This window comes from Paramormyrops kingsleyae, chromosome 1 (genome assembly GCF_048594095.1).
Source record: "Paramormyrops kingsleyae isolate MSU_618 chromosome 1, PKINGS_0.4, whole genome shotgun sequence".
NCBI lineage: Eukaryota > Metazoa > Chordata > Actinopteri > Osteoglossiformes > Mormyridae > Paramormyrops > Paramormyrops kingsleyae.
The window spans coordinates 4,459,266-4,466,242 of NC_132797.1; positions in this window are offsets into that span (position 1 = coordinate 4,459,266).

Sequence of the window (6,977 nt, forward strand, 5' to 3'; positions counted from 1 at the left end):
TCTATTTTAGTGTATGACTATTTCAGCAAGTTTTGTCTGTTAGATGTTGTGTTTTTCAAGGAATCCATTAGATGGCAGACACATACAGTAAAAGCACTGGTGTCCTTTCACTGTCCGCTCACTGGCAGACTGCTTCCGGGACCCGTGAAGCTCCACTGCTCTGCTTGACAGTCCTCCGGTGGAGAGAAATTCACTCAGATCTCCAGTGAATTATGAGACGCTAATTCATCACTCTCAGCTGTGTTCTTCAATTAATGAGGCTGGTCCACAAACTCATCTGGCCGCACTGCAGACTGGATGTGCCAAAGAACTCCACCTTGGGATAAGGACCCGCAGTGAGCCCAGAACGTGACCGTCCACATCTTACAATCCGGGGCTCAGATTCCTTTGGCCAAGGCTGCAATGAGAGCCAAGCCAGAGTACACAGTGCACTAATCGAGTCTGGAGTACCCCGAAACTCATGAAAATTCAGGGGTTTCCTTTTGTTGCCGGCTGGCAAATGTGGTTCTTCGGAGCGTGCGTTTCTCAAACCCTTCCATTGCTGCGTGTTAGCTGCTACTTAAGTACTAGCGCTGCGGCGTGTGGATGTCAGAGACACCGGCACCCAAGCCAAATGCGGTAGGGAGAGAGCTCCTCCAGCGGGTCGTAAGTGACATCAGTCTAAGAGAACCGCCTTTAATGTGGGGTTGGACTGATCGGCGTGACATTATTTGGGCCTTTTTTTTAAACCACCGCCTATATTTTTCAAGACGTTTGTTAGCTATCGTGACACGCCGAATGTGTTTTTCGTGAAAATAAAATGGCACATTGTTTGTTTGAAGAGAGCAGGCGGCAGATTTCACGCCAGTTTTTTTTTTTCTGGAGGGGGAAAATTAACACTTAAACAATGCGCCCTTTCAGCCGAAGAAGGCTTTGTCGTCTTTGCGTGCAGATTTAGTGCGTAACCTTTGCCCAAGAGTGAGGTGGTGATCCCAGAGAAGGCTCTAGGGGAGGAACTACACTTGGTACTGAGTATCAAACTTACCATTGCTCGCTAACCCTACAGGTGACTAGTATCACGTTACACTGCACGTGTTCTTTATTTTGACATTAGGTGGCGTTCAGATGGAAAATGTTCGGAATGGTCTGGGGTGACAACAGAGAAGGAAACAGTCTATGTTTATGGACCTTTAGTTTACTGACAGTGTAGTTTAGGGTCAACCACAGGGTCAGGGTGCTCTTCTCAACAAAGCCAGCCTCTAGTTGAGTATTGTAGGGTCAGCAAGCTGCCTTTTGCTAGCAGAGGTCGTTAACATCTTCCAGCATGCTCCGCATGAGTTGTAAATAGCCTTGTCTGCTGTCATGGTAAATAGCTGTGCTGTGTCCCCGACTGTCACGTGAGCCCTTACTTGTGTTTGTACATGATCCTTGTCTTGCCCTCACGCTTTTCTTCACAATAACTCATCACCGTATGTGCAACATGTAGATTGTAACGGGACAAGTAAATGTAGAAAATGGATGGATGGAGTATTATAGAAATCAGTTTTGCTTTGAGTTCTTTTTTTAGTTAATAATAAGCGTTTTAGGCTTCTTTAAAGCTAAGCTAATTTAATGCAGCGTGTGATCTGTCATTGTGCCGTAGAAGATAACAGCTCTGGTGAGCGGGAACTGTCAAGAAAACCAGGTTGATGGAGACCTGGAATGACATAGGGTCGTTACAATTTCACTCTTGGGTTCTCGGCCTAATTGATCATCGGCCCAAGATTTTTCACTCTCGGCTGCGAGTCTGGCCCAAGTGACAGTGATGACAAGCACAGCAAGACATTTTTGTCTTTCTTTGTGGTGAAAGCAGATCTGGGATTCTCCTGGTCTGCAGGGCAGCTGTGTAGCCTGTCCCCCTGCATGAGGATGTTGGCATCCTCCCACACGCAAGCAGACGATAGAAACCTTGTGACATTTGGACATTAAGTGAACCAGCTTCTCCCGATTCGGTGTTCAGTTTCAGAGAACTATGGAAAAGCAGGGTTTTGATTTGTGCTGCTGGGAGTATGACCAGTTGACCACCTGCCCTGAACACTTCACACTTTGTACTCATGATTAATACATAATGTTACTCAAACTGTCTAGACTGACAAATAATCCAACCCCCCAAGAAACAGCCAACAGGGTGGAGTTCAAGAATTTTTCCTACTAGCCACCTGGGCTAGTTCAGTAAAAGATGCAGTCCAACATGCTTTTTTTTTTTTTACTAGCCAGAGGGCTCGTTCAGTTTTTTGTACTCGGTCTTCGTCTAAATTCCCTGTCTCAGGGGAGGGGGTGGGCTTAATGTCCCCCCCTGCAGGAATGTCTAGGCCTCCAGTAGGAAACCTGCACAGGTACAGGGAGTTCAACTTCACACCCCCAGAGCTGGTCAAGTGCGAACATGACCAATCGATATTCAACAATGAGAGACTGTGGATGTCAGCTGACCCCGTCAGCAAATGATCTTTATTGTGATAGGACAGATAACACAGCAGCACTTGCAGATTGTATCATGACCGGGCCGACTCCAGGACGGTCCAATCAGATACGAGCCCTTCAGGACCGTCAAATCAGATACCAGCCCTTCATCTCCCCACGCTTTATCTTCCCATGTTTGTTTTGTTCTGCCGCCGGCAATCAATTTTGCCAGCAATTAGTGGTTTGGATCTATATCGCCCTGTGGATGGTGTTTGATAATTGTTCTTGGGTGATGTATTTACTGTGCACCACATAAATGAGGAGCACGACATAGAATGTATATTAATTAATGTGGCTCTCGATGGTTAGGTTTTAGCCAATTGTTTAATTTTTGTGTTTTGACCGGAAATATGTTGCGGAGGTGCCGACCTTTGTTCCAGACCACTGTCTCTGGATGATTTAACAGATTATTGAAAAGAAATTACATTTTGAAGATGAACCAGGAGAATAATCACCTCCCCCCCCCAAACTCATGTCAAAAAACATCACGGCAACAGGGTCTAAATCAGGAATGACAGCCATGTCTTCACTCTCGTCTGTGTTTGTGCTCTGCCGAGTTGTTGTTCAGTCCTGTCCTTGCCGAGATCTCCAGCGACCGCAGAGTGTGGGGGGGTTAGGGGGCTTGTCACCCTGATATTGATGACCGGCGCTGGCAAACAGGCATGACTGATGGTCGGGCGAAGACAAACCCTACCCAGACGTCGACGCTAATTATTAATCCTTTTGATTTAGTCTCTCTTGACGAGCACCTTCTCCATCTGGGGCGATATCCATCAAGCTTGCTTGTGCTTCAGTATCAGTTTTCACACAGTTGGGCCGGTTAATTTTTTACTTTTGTGCCCTGCGGTGCCGTCCAGCGACCGCCCTCCTCTCGATCACCCCTGGCCTTCCCAGCCGCCCGGTTTGACTGACGATCGGCTTTGTTTGCTGGTGGCTGTGGGGGCCTCATTTTTGGTGCCTCCATACAGGGTCTCTCCTGCGTCTCCATGGGGCAACTCAGACCAAACACTTGTGTCACAGAGAGCTGTGCTGTTTCCTCATACTGTGGCGACAAAATACGGGGCTCACCTTCATGTGGGCGTGAGGGCAGCTAAAATAAGGCTGAATGCAGAGCCGCGTTGAACTGAACTCTCGTCCTGTGTCTGTGTTCGATTCAGGCACCAGGATGGATGGTGTAATGAAGAGCCTCCCCATTACTAAGGATAAGTATTAACATCATGTATGCATAGACAATAATGTAGGCGATTGTACACTAATGTTAATGCTTTATTTGTGGCAGTGGGATTCCTTTTCTGGGTCGAGGAGGCCTACAGAAAGAAGCATCATTTAGCTTAAGTTACAATGAATAAAAATCAAGCAAGGAGGCAGAGAATTCATGGGCTTACCTTGTGGATGGCTTGTGGGCGTCGAGTAAAAGAGGCCTTGGGTTGTTTGAGCCCTTATTTATGGTTCCGGGATCAACCATTAGTAAAAGAGATGGATGTTTGTAGGTTTTTGTAAACTTAGTAAAAGAGATGGATTTTTAAAGGCTTTTGTGAACTTCACTGGGAGGATATGCTTTGTAAATATAATATGAATTTAACTGTCTGTTAGGCCTGTCAAGAAAAATAATAAGATTAGTTTGGATGGGAGGTGTGGAATACCCACCTATTGATGGTCTGATCCAGGGCCTAATTGCTGATCAAGAGGGGGTTCTGTTCTTCCTCCTGCTGGAAAAGTTGGAGCTGATTTTTTTTTTTTTAAAGCCTCTATATATATATACATATATATATGTAAGTTTTTGTATGTTCACTGGGATGCATAATAAATTGCTGGGTTTTGCACACCACAGTGTCTCTGTTAAGCCTGGCTACTCAGTCGGTATAACAGATAGTCAGACTCAAAGAACTTAGCACATTAGCAAAATCAAGACTGAAAATAAGAGGCTATGACTATTGTCAGATTTGTTTATGCATTTCCACCAAAAATAGCCTCTGCTCTACATTGGTGGCAGTATTCTGCAGTTATTACCAGTAAACTAACTGGGTGTCTTGCAGACAAGGCCCCTTCAGTTCATCTTCAGCACCCCCAATACCCATAATCCTTTTGCTGTCAGGTGCTAAATCCATGACAAGCGGCTGATTTTTTGGCCTGCCATCCTGAAGATCATGTCATCCCCCATCATTTCCTCATTCCTTCCGTTTTATCCAAAGGCCGCTTCACGCACCCTCATCCCATCCTCGGTGGGCCACCTCAAAGGTGGGGGCATTATTCCGGGTGATATTCCCGGCACAGTCCCGCCGTCGGGACAGGTAGTGCAGAGGATATTCTGATAGTTTGATTTTCTGACTTCTTGGAGGGTTGAGTGCCTCTGGCAATCATTGGAAAGAAAAACAACATTGATGAATAAGAGGAACTTGGCGACTAAGGAATACGGAGAAAAAAACTCCACGTCTGCTTGTTCCTGTAAATGGGTCCATCTGTCTTAGCCATTAAAAGCACAACTGTGATTTTTTTGTTCGAGTCTGGTGGCTTCCAGGCTCAGAGTCTCTTCCAGCCTGGAGCGACAGCGCGGGGGGGGGGGGGGGGTGCCGTGGTCCGTCCCGGCTCAGATTCCACGCGTCCCGTCCCAGACATTCCCGACTGTGCAGGGATCTGCCTTGTACATTAAAGAGCACGCTTGTTGTCTGCATTTGTTTGTTCAAACTGGTGTTCTTTTTTTTTTTTTTTTAATAAAACGCAGACTTTTTGGTATTTCTCCGATTACCAAACAGTGACATCGGGGAATAGCTCTGTCTCCCTGTGGCTCCTTCCCCCACGGAAAATTAAGTCTGTAAACTACTGTACTTATTTTTTTGTCTCGGAGAAGAAAGGCACTTCTGCCGACACCCCCCCCCCCTTCAGAGCAGACATCCTTCTCCTCAACACCCCTTCCAGACAGAGGTTTTAATTCTGCCCACCCAGGCGACCTTCCCAGCAGAACAAAAGCAAAAAGTCAGTGTTTATGAAGCCTGGCAGGGCTCAGAGGATGAAGCAGAAGGACTTTGAGCTTCCGTGTTGCCGATGGCGTCTCCTCTGTCTTCCAGAGCTTTATCAAACCTTCAGAAGTGTTCTGTGTCTACAGGCACCACGGATCGCTCTCCTATAGGTGGTGAGGAAAGAACAGTGACTTTCTCAGAGTTGCCAGATTCAGAGAAGATAATCTCCTGGTTTTACTCCAATTGGATTATGGGTACTCGCTAGCGCAGACGGGACAGATTTTGGAGATGCAAGTTATGATGGCTTTCATATTACAGAGATTATGAAACGGCTGTTTAGGACAGTTACAATCATTTGACATTTGAACAATCAATAATGGAGTCAGTAACATATCTGTGTATTTTTTTAGTAAAAGAAGGCTGCCTATGTCTGTAGGCCCACTATAAATTCTGCAAACCAAGATGTAAGTGCCTTATGACATATTCTGATTCCATGAACTTGAGAATATGTAATTATTTGTCGAACGCTCCATTCTGGAAACTGAACCCTCCCCACACACACACACGCACGCGCGCGCGCACACACACACACACACACACACACACACTCCCCACCTCAAGCCACATTGCCACACAACTTAGCACTGGCCTTGGAGCTGTAAGGGACCACACACGCCTCTGTACCTCAGGCACGTTCTGGCCCCGTCTGCCACCCAGAACATTAACCAGAGAACGGCGTGAGAGAGGTCTGGCCGGGAGGTTGACCTGCCCTATGAGGAGCCGGACATCGGCTGCAATCTACCTGATTAACTCATACGGCTCTGCCTTACCCCCCCCCAGAAGTAAAACCCACACAGTTAATGTGGTGAGGATGAGCAAACGATCGGAAATAATCCTTCTTACATTATGTTTTATTTATTTAGCAGTTGCTTTTAGCCAAAGCTGTACATTTTTGCGACAGTACAGTTTCTGGGACTATAGGGGATGAAAGGCCTTGTTCAAGGGCCCACAGTGACATTACCATGCTGACCATGGAACCACACATGTCCTCTGACCAGTACCACACACTGCGTGTGTGGAACCACACATGTCCTCTGACCACTACCACACACTGCGTATGTGGAACCACACATGTCCTCTGACCACTACCACACACTGCGTATGTGGAACCACACATGTCCTCTGACCACTACCACACACTGCGTGTGTGGAACCACACATGTCCTCTGACCACAACCACACACTGCGTGTGTGGAACCACACATGTCCTCTGATCACAACCACACGCTGCGTGTGTGGAACCACACATGTCCTCTGATCACAACCACACGCTGCGTGTGTGGAACCACACATGTCCTCTGATCACAACCACACGCTGCATGTGTGGAACCACACATGTCTTCTGATCACAACCAAATGCTGCGTGTGTGGAACCACACATGTCCTCTGATCACAACCACACTCTGCGTGTGTGAAACCACACATGTCCTCTGATCACAACCGCACGCTGCGTGTGTGGAACCACACATGTCCTCTGATCAC